Source organism: Oryx dammah, unplaced genomic scaffold (assembly GCF_014754425.2).
Source record: "Oryx dammah isolate SB20612 unplaced genomic scaffold, SCBI_Odam_1.1 HiC_scaffold_26, whole genome shotgun sequence".
Classification (NCBI taxonomy): domain Eukaryota; kingdom Metazoa; phylum Chordata; class Mammalia; order Artiodactyla; family Bovidae; genus Oryx; species Oryx dammah.
Window position 1 is genome coordinate 619,775 of NW_024070210.1, and position 15,571 is coordinate 635,345.

The following is a 15,571-nucleotide window of genomic DNA, read 5'->3' on the forward strand; positions in this document are numbered from 1 at the left end:
GAAGTGGGCGTGGAGCACAGTCTGCGGCCTTGGAGGGGCTTTTATAGACGGTAAATGTTTGTTGAATAAATGAATGCATCTTCTGAATCTGTCCAGTTTTCTTTCTGCGTATCTGTCTACATATTAGAATTTGTGTTCATTTTCAGTTTATTTGGTTAGTAGAAAGTCATATAGCACTTTATGGTTGACCTTCAATACAAATGATATATATAGTAACAAAATTCTAAAAAAAAGTTATAATATATGAGATACAGAAAATTACATGAAGCATAGCTGTGCTGTTTAACAAATAGTGATCAAGTGAATCCTTATTTAACGTTCCAAGAAATGAAACACTGCGGTACATCAGAAGCCCCAGGGACTGTCTCCTGTTACTCATCCCCTTAATTGTTTATTTTTTCTGTTTCTTTTTTTTAGCTAATTTAACAGGACATGCAGAGAAGGTGGGGATTGAAAATTTTGAGCTCCTGAAGGTCTTAGGAACTGGAGGTAAGTCTTTAAGTTAATTTTTTTTTTTAAGAGAGAAAAAAAAAGCACTTGATACCCCTATGACAAAGGATTGACATCTCCAATACAGAAATCATTAAAATTTTAAAACAATAAGGAATCCGTTAGGAGAACTGTCAGAGAATGTGAACAGAGCATTTCTAGAAGAAATACATGGTATAGATGACATTATTTGCAAAACAGAAATAGAGATGTTCTCAGATGTAGAGAACAAACGTGTAGATGCCGAAGGGGAAAAGAGGGCATGGTGACATGCATTGGGACTGACAAGTGTATACCGTTGGCACTGCGTGTGAAACTCCTACACAGGAGCCTGCTGTGTAGCTGAGGGCACCTGCGCAGTGCTCCGGGGTGGCCAAGAGGGGAAGGGACTCCAGAGAAGAGGGGGTGTGTGTACACGCATGCCTGATTCACTTTACAGTAGAAACTAAACTGAAAAAGAGAAGAAATACAAAAGGCAAAATTTAAAAGAATTGGTAAGGATCAAGAAAAAAAATCTCTCTTACCCTGCTTTTGGGAGTGTAGATGAATTCAGTTTTTACGTGAGACATAATGTTTTATGAAACCACTAACATTTGTGGAGAGTTTGTTACCTGCCAAGTTCTCTGTGAGTGTGGCTTATACTGATTGCTCCATTCAGTCCACACTCAACTTTATTCATAGCCCATGCTCATCACTTTTAAAAGTGAAAAACTCAAGACTCTTCAGAAACCTAACAATATGAATTTGCTTCAGTGACCATGTAACTGTATGCTCTATTATCTGTACAGCAGGATTGAAGTGATCTGTATTTACTAAAGGTTTGAAAGCTCTCCATAATATAGTAAATTTGAAAAAAGACTGTAGAAGAGAACGTACAATATACCATTTCCATAACATAAAAATTGTGTGACTAAATATCTACATGTAAATATATAGAAAAATTTCTGATCCGTGCATCAGAATGGTAAGGGCGTGGCTGTCCCTGGGTGGGAGATGCTTCTTGGTTCTCTGATTTCTGCTCCTTCTGCCTTCAGGGTTTTTACTGTCACTGTCCTCGCTCAGCTGAAGTCAGGGCCTCACGGGCATGTGACCTGTGTGGGTGCAGGGACCCCCACACTAGGAGGGCCTCGTGTTTGATTTCCTGCTCTACTTTCACCCATCTGAAATTCTAGGTAACTTGTGAACAAGCAGCCCCACATTTTCATTTTGCTCTGAACCTGCTCATTGCATGGCATGTAAATTCATCTAATCAGAGTCCCAGAAGGAGCAAATAGAGTGGGCAGAGGTAAATATCCAGAGAGAGGACAGCTGAGCGTTTTCTAGGATTGATTAAATACGTGAATTTGTAAATTTAGGAAACAGAAAATCTCAGACAAGTGTTACTATGAAGGGATTCTTGCACAGATACATGAGAGGAACCAATGAGCACTGGAGCCAGACACACCCTAAGAGCTGCCAGGGAGAGGAGACTGCCTTTTGGAGAAACAGTGGACAGATGAGCAAAGGACTTTCCCGCAGCAACCACGCGAACACTGTAGCCATGTGGAAGGATGTCCAAACAGTCCCCGGAGAAATAACTGTCAGTTTAGAATTGGATTCCCCCCAAAGCTGTTTTACAGATGGAATGGCAAAGTAGACATTTTCAGACTTAAGAAAGCTGAGTGTGTTTTTTCTTGATCCAATGCATCCTCGCTAAAAGATACAATTTTAGGGAGAAGGAACGTGATCTCAGGAGAGATTCTGAGATGCAAAAACTGTTGGTGAATGAAGATCTAAACAATGTTGACTGTGTAAAACCATGGTCAGAATGTCTGAATTTTTAGGGTTAACAACCGGAAAACTGAAATATTGGACAAAGATGGCACATAATTTGGGAAGTGATAGGAATTTCTGAGGTAGTGGTTCTCCAGTTTTTACATGCGCATGAATCTTGAAATGTGTAAAGCACCAAACTGATTGAAAAAAGAACAGAAAGCCTGAATAGTCCTTTAATCCGTAAAGAGACTGGTCAGTGAGTAAAAACCTTCCTGCTGGGAAAACACTTGGTACAGTTTTTATATTTGTTTGTTCACTTCTGTGTGGCTGCTCTGGGTCTTCCCTGCTCTCTCCAGTGGCAGCAGGCGGGCTCCTCTCCAGTTGCCGCAGGCCGCTGGCCTCCTGTTGCTGAGTGCAGGCTGGTGCTGAAGCTCAGTGGTGGAGCGCACGGGCCAGGTTGCTCCGTGGCACGCGGGACTCTTCCCAGACCGGCAGTGGGCCCCTGTCCCCAGCACCGGCTGCCAGATCCTTAGCCACTGGACCATCAGGGGGTCGCTTGGTGGTTTCTAGAGTGAGTTCTGCCAAGCACTGAAGGCACAGCTAATGCTGACCTTTCACAAATTCAGAGAACAGAAACAATGGAATCATTTCTTCCAGCTCGTTGTATAAGGCTAGCATTACCTTGATTCCAAAAACACATGAGTACGAAGAAGAAAAATTATAGGCCAGATTTTAAAACAAACTTTGGATGGATTTTCTGTCAATATATTTAGCACTTTGTCTCGTTACTCACCTCAGTTTTTTGGAGCACCTTGACCACAGACCGGTCTCTAAGATAATCCTGCAGAGGTGAGGCCAGAGTCCAGGGCAGTGCTCTGCTCGAGTTTCCAAACGGTGCTTCTTCCTGCTACCGGGCTGTGCTGGCCGTGGCCCCTGTGTTCCCTTTTTGTCAGCTGGCCGTGTCCTGCTCTTGGGAGAAGACGGAATCACTGTAGGTGTTATCGTAGGTGTTTCTGTATTTAAAGTCACAGTTTTGATGACTAGATGGAGTAGGTGGAAACTTTTATTACGATTATAATGAAATCTCAGTTTTTATTCAAAAATTTTGCCACTGATCTTTCAGTTTCATTACCTTTTTAAGATAATTTTCCCCCAGAACTACTTAGGATAATAGAAAAGCCTCATCAGATGCTTCTAATGTGTCCTGTCAGGCTTTCTTTGGAAGTGGAACCGAGAACTCTTCTGATGATTTAATTTTATGTACTTTGAACCAGAAAAAATGCTATTCCTTCAGTATCTTGAAGACTTCGTGGAATATTGGGAAATGAAAGATTTACTTTTTGATCTCGTATTTAAATACATGTGATATTTATGGGAAAAAAAACAAAAACCTTTTACTCAGGGTATTGATTTCTGTTTTCAGCTATCTTATTTCTTTTAATCTGTTGCTAATCTGCTGATGAGTTTCCTAAGCTAGAAACTTGCCAATAATACTTGACCCTTCTCTATTTTGACTTTTTTATTTCTTATTTCTCACAAAAATCCTGTAATTTTTCTTTCAACATGACCCTTGAATTTGCCTTTTGTGTTCTCAGTGCCCTGACTTGTATTACCTTATACGTGGATTGTTGGTAAGGTTTGTTTTTTAAAACTGGACTTTCTGCCAGTTCTCTCTCCCATTTTATGCCTTTTATACATATCCTGTTGTAAATAATATGCGGCCTCATTAAAATTAAGCATTATTGTGCTATTCTTCTGTTTCAGAACTTTTAGTGCCTTTTTTCTAGTTAATTATTCACATCCAAATTCTTTGCTTGCTTTCAGGTGTAGCTCTGCTTTCCCCTGTCTTTTTCTCCAGTTACCTCGAGATTCCACCTGCTCACAGGTCTGGTTGGTTTGCACTCCCTACAGGGATGTGTCTTTCCCGTCTCCTGAGGCCCCGCGTCCTCTCCTTCCCCACCTTCCTGCTTTGTGCCCCACCCCCCCCACATCCTGCGCAGTTGCTTCCTTCTCTGAACTGCGGCCCTGGGAGTCCTCGGGAGGGAGCAGGGCCCTGAGCCGCTCTCTGCACTTCCGTTCACAGCGGTAGGGAGCAGGGCCCTGAGCAGCATTTTCCTTCACAGCGGCTATTTTCCTTCTGGATTGTGGACTCTGAAGGTCTTCATCGTCTGTGTCTCCAACCCTGTTGCCCTGCTCCCTCCCCATGGGCGGTAACTGTGGAGCTGAGCAATAGTCTAGTAATTCCGCAGTTCATGTGTGTGTTTCTAGTGTCATCTGGAGATTGATACTTCCAGATGCAGGAAGTATCTTTGTTTCATGATGAAATTTTGGACTGTTTGTGGGATTAGTGATTCTAGTTTTTCTTTTTACCTTTTCTGTTGCTTTCTTTTTGACCATTTTGCTCCACCCAAGTATAGAAGAAAGTCTGTAAATGGACTCGGATGATCATTACATCTACTACTGCGGGCAGGAATCCCTCAGAAGAAATGGAGTAGCCATCATGGTCAACAAAAGAGTCCCAAATGCAGTACTTGGAGGCAATCTCAAAAATGACAGAATGATCTCTGTTCGTCTCCAAGGCAAACCATTCAATATCACAGTTATCCAAGTCTATGCCCCAACCAGTAACGCTGAAGAAACTGAAGTTGAACGGTTTTATGAAGACCTACAAGATCTTTTAGAACTAACACCCAAAAAAGATGTCCTTTTCATTATAGGGGACTGGAATGCAAAAGGAGGAAGTCAAGAAACACCTGGAGTAACAGGCAAATTTGGCCTTGGAATGGGGAATGAAGCAGGGCAAAGACTAACAGAGTTTTGCCAAGAAAATGCACTGGTCATAGCAAACACCCTCTTCCAACAACACAAGAGAAGACTCTACACATGGACATCACCAGATGGTTAACACCAAAATCAGATTGATTATATTCTTTGCAGCCAAAGATGGAGAAGCTCTATACAGTCAACAAAAACAAGACCGGGAGCTGACTGTGGCTCAGATCTTGAACTCCTTATTGCCAAATTCAGACTTAAATTGAAGAAAGTAGGGAAAACCGCTAGACCACTCAGGTATGACCCAAATCAAATCCCTTATGATTATACAGTGGAAGTGAGAAATAGATTCAAGGGCCTAGATCTGATAGATAGAGTGCCTGATGAACTATGGACTGAGGTTCGTGACATTGTACAGCAGACAGGGATCAAGACCATCCCCATGGAAAAGAAATGCAAAAAAGCAAAATGGCTGTCTGGGGAGGCCTTACAAATAGCTGTGAAAAGAAGAGAGGCGAAAAGCAAAGGAGAAAAGGAAAGATATAAGCACCTGAATGCAGAGTTCCAAAGAATAGCGAGAGGAGATAAGAAAGCCTTCCTCAGTGGTCAATGCAAAGAAATAGAGGAAAAGAACAGAATGGGAAAGACCAGAGATCTCTTCAAGAAAATTAGAGATACCAAGGGAACATTTCATGCAAAGATGGGCTAGATAAAGGACAGAAATGATCTGGCCCTAACAGAAGCAGAAGATATTAATAAGAGGTGGCAAGAATACACGGAAGAACTATACCAAAAAGATCTTCACGACCCAGATAATCATGATGATGTGATCACTAATCTAGAGCCAGACATCCTGGAATGTGAAGTCAAGTGGGCCTTGGAAAGCATCACTACGAACAAAGCTACTGGAGGTGATGGAATTCCAGTTGAGCTGTTTCAAATCCTGAAAGATGATGCTGTGAAAGTGCTGCACTCAGTATGCCAGCAAGTTTGGAAAACTCAGCAGTGGCCACAGGACTGGAAAAGGTCAGTTTTCATTCCAATCCCAAAGAAAGGCAATGCCAAAGAATGCTCACACTACTGCACAATTGCACTCATCTCACATGCTAGTAAAGTAATGCTCAAAATTCTCCAAGCCAGACTTCAGCAATACGTGAACCCCCTGATGTTCAAGCTGGTTTTAGAAAAGGCAGAGGAACCAGAGATCAAATTGCCAACATCCGCTGGATCATGGAAAAAGCCAGAGAGTTCCAGAAACACATCTATTTCTGCTTTATTGACTATGCCAAAACCTTTGACTGTGTAGATCACAATAAACTGTGGAAAATTCTGAAAGAGATGGGAATACCAGACCACCTAACCTGCCTCTGGAGAAATCTGTATGCAGGTCAGGAAGCAACAGTTAGAACTGGACATGGAACAACAGACTGATTCCAAATAGGAAAAGAACGTCAAGGCTGTATATTGTCACCCTGCTTATTTAACTTCTATGCAGAGTACATCATGAGAAACGCTGGGCTAGAAGAAACACAAGCTGGAATCAAGATTGCCGGGAGAAATATCAGTAACCTCAGATATGCAGATGACACCACCCTTATGGCAGAAAGTGAAGAGGAGCTAAAGAGCCTCTTGATGAAAGTCAAAGAGGAGAGCGAAAAAGTTGGCTTAAAGCTCAACATTCAGAAAACAAAGATCATGGCATCCGGTCCCATCACTTCATGGGAAATAGATGGGGAAACAGTGGAAACAGTGGCTGACTTTATCTTTTTGGGCTTCAAAATCACTGCAGATGGTGACTACAGCCATGAAATTAAAAGACACTTACTCCTTGGAAGAAAAGCTATGACCAACTTAGATAGCATATTCAAAAGCAGAGACATTACTTTGCTGACTAAGGTCCGTCTAGTCAAGGCTATGGTTTTTCCTGTGGTCATGTATGGATGTGAGAGTTGGACTGTGAAGAAGGCTGAGCGCGAAGGATTGATGCTTTTGAACTGTGGTGTTGGAGAAGACTCTTGAGAGTCCCTTGGACTGCAAGGAGATCCAACCAGTCCATTCTGAAGGAGATGAGCCCTGGTATTTCTTTGGAAGGAATGATGTTAAAGCTGAAGCTCCAGTACTTTGGCCACCTCATGCGAAGAGTTGACTCATTGGAAAAGACTCTGATGCTGGGAGAGATTGGGGGCAGGAGGAGAAGGGGACGACTGAGGATGAGATGGCTGGATGGCATCACGGACTCGAAGGACGTGAGTCTGAGTGAACTCCGGGAGATGGTGATGGACAGGGAGGCCTGGCGTGCTGCGATTCATGGGGTCGCAGAGAGTCGGACACGACTGAGCAACCGAACTGAACTGAACTGTGCATTGCTAGTCATTCTGGTGTTTAATGACGTGGAGCATGTTTTCGTTTTGAATTTTCCTTATTCATCAGGATTGATCTGTGTTTCAGAGCAAAAAAGGGTAAATTGTGTCATGGAACTATAAGGGGTGCATTTGAGTTGATTTCTAATTGTGGGGCATTCATAGTTGTGAGGTACTTGGCTATCAGCGGTGACTTGGAAGACTCAGGTTTGAATCTTGACCTCACCATTGCCTACTTGGGTTCCTTGGGTAAATTACCTGAACTCTGTGAGCCTAAGTCCCTATTGGCCAAAGGTAATGGTACCTATCCCACGATGTTGTTATAACATCAGTGAGATAATCGATATGAATCGCCAATTGCTAGATAACCGCCAGTTATGATTGTTCAACCGGGGATTCTACTGTAAAGCTGTACCCTAAATTAGAAAGCAATTATTTAGGACTTCTTCGTAAGGACAGATTATTAGTTCTTTCTTGTAGTCACCTTGTTAGCATATCTGGGAGTAATTCCAACTAAAGTTATATTTCTAATACTAAAACTCTAACCACAAACATTTCTCAGATGCTGTTGGCAGCTGACATCCTGTCAGCATTTCTAAGAGCCGATTTCTGTATTGTGTGTACGTGCGCTTAGTTGCTGAGTTGTGTCCGACTCTTTGAGCCCCATGGACTATAGCCCACCAGGCTCCTCTGTTCATAGAATTTTCCAGCAAGAATGCTGAAGTAGAGTGCCATTTCTCACTCCAGGGAATCTTCTCAACCCAGGGATTGCACCCACGTTTCTTTGTCTCCTTAAAATTAAATGCCAAATGAAGACTATGTTTCTTTGTTTTATTCTTTAACTCTTCAAGCGTTCTAGGTTCTGAGCAGCCTTCTGTGTGTTAGGCTAACAGTCTTACGCTGAAATATGCATGCGTGTTCAGTTGCTCAGTCGTGTCTGACTCCTGGCGACCCCATCAACTGTAGCCAACCAGGCTCCTCTGCCCAAGGAATCTTCCAGGCAAGAATACTGGAGTGGTTGCCATTTCATTCTCCACGGGATCTTCCTGACCCAGGGATCGAACCTGAGTCTCTTTCATCTCCTGGATTGGCAGGCAGATTCTTTGCCACTGCACTGCCTGGGAAGCCCCCGAATATGCTTAAAACGAGGAATGAAGCATCTCGGTGCCTGGTGCCTGGGAAATGCTATGTAGACTGTGTGTGCGTCGGAGAGGGAAAGAAGCCTGGAGTTTAAAAGAGCTAGTGGAGGCGTTATCAGGGTCTCAGATCATTAGCTTCATACAGAAGTGGTTGTCATCTCTTAACAAATACTTTATCGTGAAACCAAAATATGTCCAGCGGTAAATAGGGACACGTAACCACCAAAAGATCTTAAGTTTCCGGCTGTGCCTTCCTAGTCTTTCCCTGACTACAGCGTCTTCTTTCCTAAGTGTGATCATGTCCCTTTTCTATTCAGAACCGTTCACTTCATTCCCATTGCTCTGGGGGCTCATTCATTCACATGCATTTGTTAGGAGGCAGGTACTGTTTTGGGTGAGGGAAAAAGAGTGGTGAGCATTTTCTAAACTGGAGTGTAATTGCTTTATAATGTTGTCAGTTTCTGCTGTACAGCAGAGTGAATCCGCTGTGTGCATACATCTGTCCCTCCTTCTTGAGCCTCCCCAGTGAGCACTTTTTAAAAAGATATATTACACACAGACTTGCAAGTTGAAAAATGTGATCTTCATTTAATGTTTGTTTCTGGGTTTTAATCTTCAAGTGAGTGCTGATTGAGTATAGAGATTCAAAATGCCTTGCCTCCAGTAATATCTAATGAGCAGCAACCATTTCTGTCTTCCTCAGTCCCTGGTGCCCTCGTAAGAATGTTGCTTTTTTCTTTTACTCTTTCTTTTCTGGAGGTGAGGGGCGGGGTGGCCATGTAATCGGCAGGTCTACAGGCTGTCCTGAGGGCCGTCCAGCGGAGGGACGGCTGTGCGCCGTTCACGCAGCCGTCAGTGCCGTCCAGTGGAGGGACGGCTGTGCGCTCCTGGCAGCCGTCAGTGCCGTCCTCGGATGTTCACGCTGATAGTTTTTTTGCTTTTTGGTGTCAGATTCTGGGCTTCCCAGCTGGCTCGGTGGTAAAGGATCTGCTTCCCAGTGCAGACGTGGCGATCCCTGGGTAGGGAAGATCCCCTGGAGAAGGAAATGGCAACCGAGTCCAGTGCTCTTGCCTGGGAAATCCCATGGACAGAGGAGCCTGGCGGGCTACAGTCTATGGTGGTGCAAAAGAGTCCGACATGACTTCGTAACTAAAACAACAAACAAAACCCAGACTCCATGAAAGTCATCCCTAACAGGATAGCCGTGTAAAATATATAGATATTTATATTTTTTTATTGCAGACTTTTCAGAAACACATCTCATTTATTAAATAAGACTACATTTCTTTTTCTTCTGGATAATTTGCCACTAGATGGTGCTAGGAATCGCACCAGGCAGCTTGAAGACACAGCTACTTTTTGGCCTTATGCAAGGGAAAAATACTTGATTGAGTCATGTACAGACTGTTTCAAAAATGATGACTTAGTCATCGTTTGTCATTTAATTCCCTTTAGGTGTTTGGAAAGTATTGTATCAAAATAGTACTTTTAAATGCCTGTATTTGTTAAATTGTCAAAATCGTCGTCTTAAAAAGTTCATCGTTTTGCGTCTGTGTGTGCCCACTGTTCCTTATGTTTCAGTGTGAGCCTGCGGTGCTGAAGGAAGTCTTAGAGGTTCAGTATTTGTGGTGTTTAATTCTAGAATCCAAAGGTAGCTCCCCTTAAGGGCGTTGGTTGACATCACCTCCCCAGTGTGGATGCAGCCCGACTCATCGCTGATGCTGTCCTAGGGCACGTTTGCTGGAATGGAGTGTGCCTGACTTCTGCAGGAATGCTCAGAGAAGAGTGAGGGGTGGTAGGGCAGAGGAGGAGCCTCAGCCGCGTGTGGCCGAGGCTCGGGTCTGGGTTCGGCCTTAACCTGGGAAGTTTGGGCGCAGGAGAGAGGAGGCGAGCGTTTTAAACCCGAACAGCTCATCTGTTGTGATTCCCTGTATTTTCCTTTCAGTGGGTCCTGTGGCAATCGCATTCCGTGGGTGATCAGTTCTAGTCTAGCCTCTCAGTGGAACATGGCTTCCTTTGCAGCCTTTTCTCCTTTCCTGATGGATCTTTGGTTTTCAAGCCATTTGGGACCAGGGATAAGAAACGCCATGTGGTTTACACGGGTCATCCGTAGGAGGTAGTCGGGAGGTGGCCACATGCTCGCGTGCAGTTGTTCGGGGATTGGTGCCCGTGGTGTCGAGTGCTTTCTCTGAAGTTAAAAAGCGCTGATCTGGCGGATGCCGTGCACTCAGCCTTTAATTATCCCAGCTAACCCAGTGTGCACAAGTGGAGTCCACAATAGTCATTCCTGAAACTGTTTTTATTGTCAACTTTCTCACACATTAAATCTCTTTTTTAAAGAAGCTGACACCATCCATGAGAAAATGCGTTGGTTTTGTGGTCTCGATTTCAGCTGAGCAACTGTTTTTGACCATTTAAAGTAATTAACTAAATGAGTCACATTTGACCCTGGTTAGTTTAAAAAATTAATTGGATTATATGTAGAATGCTGATGCTTTTATTGTCTTCCAGGTCACTGGTGTTGTATATCTTCTAGAGAGGATATACAGGTTTATACCTAAAACAAATAGTCTGTCTCAGTCTCTTGCATAAAAAATTACTGCCTGTGATTTCATGTGCTTTTACCATGTCTCATGTTCGCCTTTAGCGTCTGTTTGTGTATGCAGGCATGTTTTGGGTTTATAGCTCTTTGTGTGTTAGAAGAATCTATTTTAATCAGTCTATCTTCATTAGTCTTAGACGTTTTGTTTTTATTTTAAAAATCCTGGCAACAGTGACTAACTTTAAAAATGATTGAATTAAATGTCTCAAATTCTCTGTTTCTATTTTAAAATTATGTTGAAATACTAAGTTTTATAGTTACAGTATTAAGTTTTATATAGTTATGTATTTTTTAAGATTTGGAATTTAGTGTGCAAATAAGGTATCTGTTCTATAAAGGAATTTAGGAATCAGTGCTTCTGTTTGATAAATATGTAAAATCAAGTGCATTTTATTTTAAATGTATCTTAAAATGTACCAGTTTTCAAATAGAGATTTAAGGGCATTTTCAAAGATAGAATAAAAAAATAAGGAACTTAAAAAAAAGATGAAAATAGAGCATAAGTCAGATAACAGGAAAGTGAAATAGATGATGTAGAAATCTGGACTGAGATAGTCATTGTAACTGTCTTAAATTTAACCCTGAGGTTACTAAGAGATGGATAGAAAGGGAAAATTGTTTGGCCTACATAATTTTTTTTTTTTTTTTTTTAAGAAAAAGCATATAAGTTCATCTAGAGCTGTAGCTTTCAAGGTTTTTGGACTAGTGTGCATAGGGCAAAATAGCTATATTTTTGTATGGCAGTTCAGTGTGTGTGTTTATGTATGTATATAGAAACAGAAGCAGTATATACAGACACACAGGCCTTTCCCACTAACATCTGTGTAGTGTTTGTTATCTGCCAGGCCTTCCTTTGGATCCTTACGTTAGTTTCTTTAATTTCTTACGTCCCCAGACCACATGATGTAAGAACCGTTGCTGTTCCTAATGACGAAATTGAGGCTCAGTTGTCTTACCTGTTGTGCCCAGGAATGTACTTCCCTGGGGGCTCAGACGGGAAAGAATCTGCCTGCAGTGCCAGAGACCTGGGTTCACTTCCTGGATTGGGAAGGTCCCCTGGAGAAGGGCATGCCAACCCACTCTAGTATTCTTGCCTGGAAAATCCCATGGACAGAGGAGCCTGGCGGGCTGTAGACCGTGGGGTTGCAAAGAGTCAGAGATGACTTAGCGAATAAACTTTCACTTTCTTTCACACAGTTATTGAACAGCATATCTAGGAATCAAAGCTGGGCAGTCAGACATCAGAGCCTTATGTTCCTAACCACTGTTCTGTGCTGCCCTCCTGTCCCTCTCACGTGCTTAGACTTGTTTACATTCACGTGTACCCACCCATGTATGCCTAACACAGTCACCTCAGATACGCAGATGACACCACCCTTATGGCGGAAAGTGAAGAGGAACTAAAGAGCCTCCTGATGAAAGTGAAAGAGGAGAGTGAAAGAGCTGGCTTAAAGCTCAACACTCAGAAAACAAAGATCATGGCATCTGGTCCCATCACTTCATGGCAAATAGATGGGGAAACAATGGAAACAGTGTCAGACTTTATTTTCTTGGGGCTCCAAAATCAGTGCAGATGGTGACTGCAGCCTTAAAATTAAGACACTTGCTCCTTGAAAGAAAAGCTATGACCAACCTAGACAGCATATTAAAAAGCAGAGACATTACTTTACTGACAAAGGTCCATCTATTCAGAGCTTTGGTTTTTCCTGTGGTCATGTATGGATGTGAGAGTTGGACTATAAAGAAAGCTGAGCACTGAAGAATTGATGCTTTTGAACTATGGTGTTGGAGAAGACTCTTGAGAGTCCCTGGACTGCAAGGAGATCAAACCAGTCAATCCTAAACGAAATCAGTCCTGAATATTTATTGGAGGGACTGATGCTGAGGCTGAAGCGCTAATACTTTGGCCACCTGATGTGAAAAACTGACTCACTGGAAAAAACCCTGATGCTGGGAAGGATCGAAGGCAGGAGGAGAAGGGGACGACAGAGGATGAGATGTTGGATGGCATCACCTGCTGGATGGACCTGAGTTTGAGTAAACTCTGGGAGTTGGTGATGGACAGGGAGGCCTGGCGTGCCTCCCTGCATCCATGGGTCTCAAAGAGTCGGACACGACTGAGCGACTGAAATGAACTGATACCTCCACATGTTCATGAAACACTTTTTAGTATATTCAGTTCTTTTTTGAGTACTTTCGTTCCAAAAAGCCCATTGAACCCAATAGATTGGTATCGTTATCCACTAACAAGTCTTAGCCCACAGGTGAAGAACACTGGTGTAGAGAGACTGGAGTGGGGGGGCGGGTGGATTGATTGTCATGGTCTGGGACATGTCACATGTGGAAAGGTAGAAATCTTTTCTCAAGTTAAATCACATATGAGGAAGGGATGTGGCCAGGCACTGTCATCAGTTCTTATGTAGTTGAGGCAGGTTACAAAGCAGTGGCCGGAGAGAGATGACACCATGGTAGGTAAGATACTTTCCTTCCCACAGTGTTGGCAGCTAGGTTTCCTGAGCTAGTGTCCCTAGGGAATGCTGTCAGGCGGCATACGTAATCCCACGTTAAAAGGGTTGGGGATTTCCCTGGTGGCTCAGACGGTAAAGAAAGTGAAAGTGAAGTGAAAGTCGCTCAGTTGTGTCCGGCTCTTTGCAACCCCACGGACTATGCAGTCCATGGGATTCTCCAGGCCAGAATCCTGGAGTGGGTAGCCTTTCTCTTCTCCAGGGGATCTTCCCCACCCAGGGATTGAAGCCAGGTCTCCCGCATCACAGGCGGATTCTTTACCAGCTGAGCCACAGACGGTAAAGAATCTGCCTGCATTTGAGGAGACCCAGGTTCTGTCCCTGAGTCGGGAAGATCCCCTAGAGGAAGGCACGGCAACCCACTCCAATATTCTTGCCTGGAGAGTTCCATGGGGTAGCCTGGCAGGCTACAGTCTGCAGGGTTGCAAAGAGTCAGATTTGACTGAGTGACTAACACTGCTTTCTTTCCTGAAAGTGATTTCTGCATGAACGCCCACTGTTCCCGCTCAAGGGGAAAGGGTCGGCGCGGGCTCGCTCTGCGGTGGATCGGCACTGCTCGTTTCTCTTCCTAAAGACTTCCTTCACCTTGAAGTCAGGCTTGTCAATGGAGAAGGGTATTTGGCTGTATGCTACAGAGGTTTTGCTTTGTTTGTTCTCTATTTTTGTTTTTCACGCATTCAACTCTGAGTTTCCCCAGTGTACCAGCTCCAGAATTTGCTAATGATACAAAGTGAGTAAAACCAGACATAGTCCATGGATTTGTGGGATTTGCAGTCCAGTGAAAGCTACACAGTGAGGCAGTCACACAAATAAATGAAAACTCCTGTTTCTGACCATTTCTGTGACAGAGTGTTAAGAGAGTATAAAATTAGAGGAGCTGTGCTAGTCTGGGAAGTCAGGAGAGGCTGTTATGCCTGAAGGAGTGAGTAAATGATGGTGAGAAGTGGAGAGAGGCAGGGAGGGAGGCATGTAGTTTAGGCTACATCAGGGATTCTCATTATCTTAGGAGTCATGGGAAATCAAGTGTTTTGAGCCAGAAGGTTATTTTTTTTTAGCAACAATTTAGATGACAACACAACAGGTATGTTTACTAGACGAGGATGAGTGCAGACTTGGAGGAGGAGTCAGCATGGTTGGTGGTTACGTCGCCGCCAACAAGACTCCAGTGTTCTGGAAGGGGGAGGAGGTGAACTCCAGGAGTACTGACTGTGATCGCCGAGTTGCTGGGATCTCTCTATGATTACATCGCTGGTACTTGGCGGTTAATCAGAAAAACCTTGTTCAAGTGGAAAATCGTTTTAAAAGGATATATAAATATGTACTTTGAACATACTACTTTTCACTCAAAACATATAAATACACATTCATTTTGCGTGCAGGCACAAGAATCTTTGAAAGTAAGTTCTTAAACAACGGTTTGCATAAACCACACTCCTAACGCATCATCTACCATCACGTTTCCAGTTCTTTAAAGTGAAGTGAGAACCAGAGACATTTGAAGTAATCTGGGTAAAATTTTTTCCTTACCCTTCTATAGCTGCTTCACCCACGCCTACGTTTTTGACAGTCTTGGTTTTTGTTTTTTTCCCCCAGGTGTCTTGCTTTTTGTAGCTCTTTTAAAGCTTGTAACCTCATTTTTTCTCTTTTCTTTCACATTTACATTTCCGTGGCTTATGAACACGTAATTAAATTATGTAAGAACAACATACACGGCAGGCACACGCCAGCCAGGCAGTGCGTGCCAGTGGCTCGCGGGAGGCAGAGCAGCACGGGCAGCAGCAGCGCGCGCAGAGCTGGCTAGGGCGTCGGGCTGCAGGGCTGTCTCACGGGTGGAGAGGCGAGTGCCACTAGTGTTGGGAGCTGTTCAAGTGGGAGTCACCAGGAGCCCTTCTGCAGTGTATATACATTTTAAAGCAATAGTTCCAGTAC

The 15,571-nt window shown here is 43.4% G+C and overlaps 1 protein-coding gene across 2 annotated transcripts in view; it reads left to right on the forward strand.

The window, feature by feature from the left end:
* The first annotated feature begins 303 nt into the window (after positions 1-303).
* The window catches only part of RPS6KA5 (ribosomal protein S6 kinase A5), a 123,947-nt gene continuing 108,679 nt past the window's right edge, over positions 304-15,571 (forward strand). Inside the window, exon 1 of one of the 2 annotated variants that reach the window (XM_040227464.1) lies at positions 304-489. The gene's annotated coding sequence lies outside the window, so the exon portion shown is untranslated. The remainder of the gene's footprint in view (positions 490-15,571) is intronic. The other variant, XM_040227463.1, reaches the window with a different exon arrangement.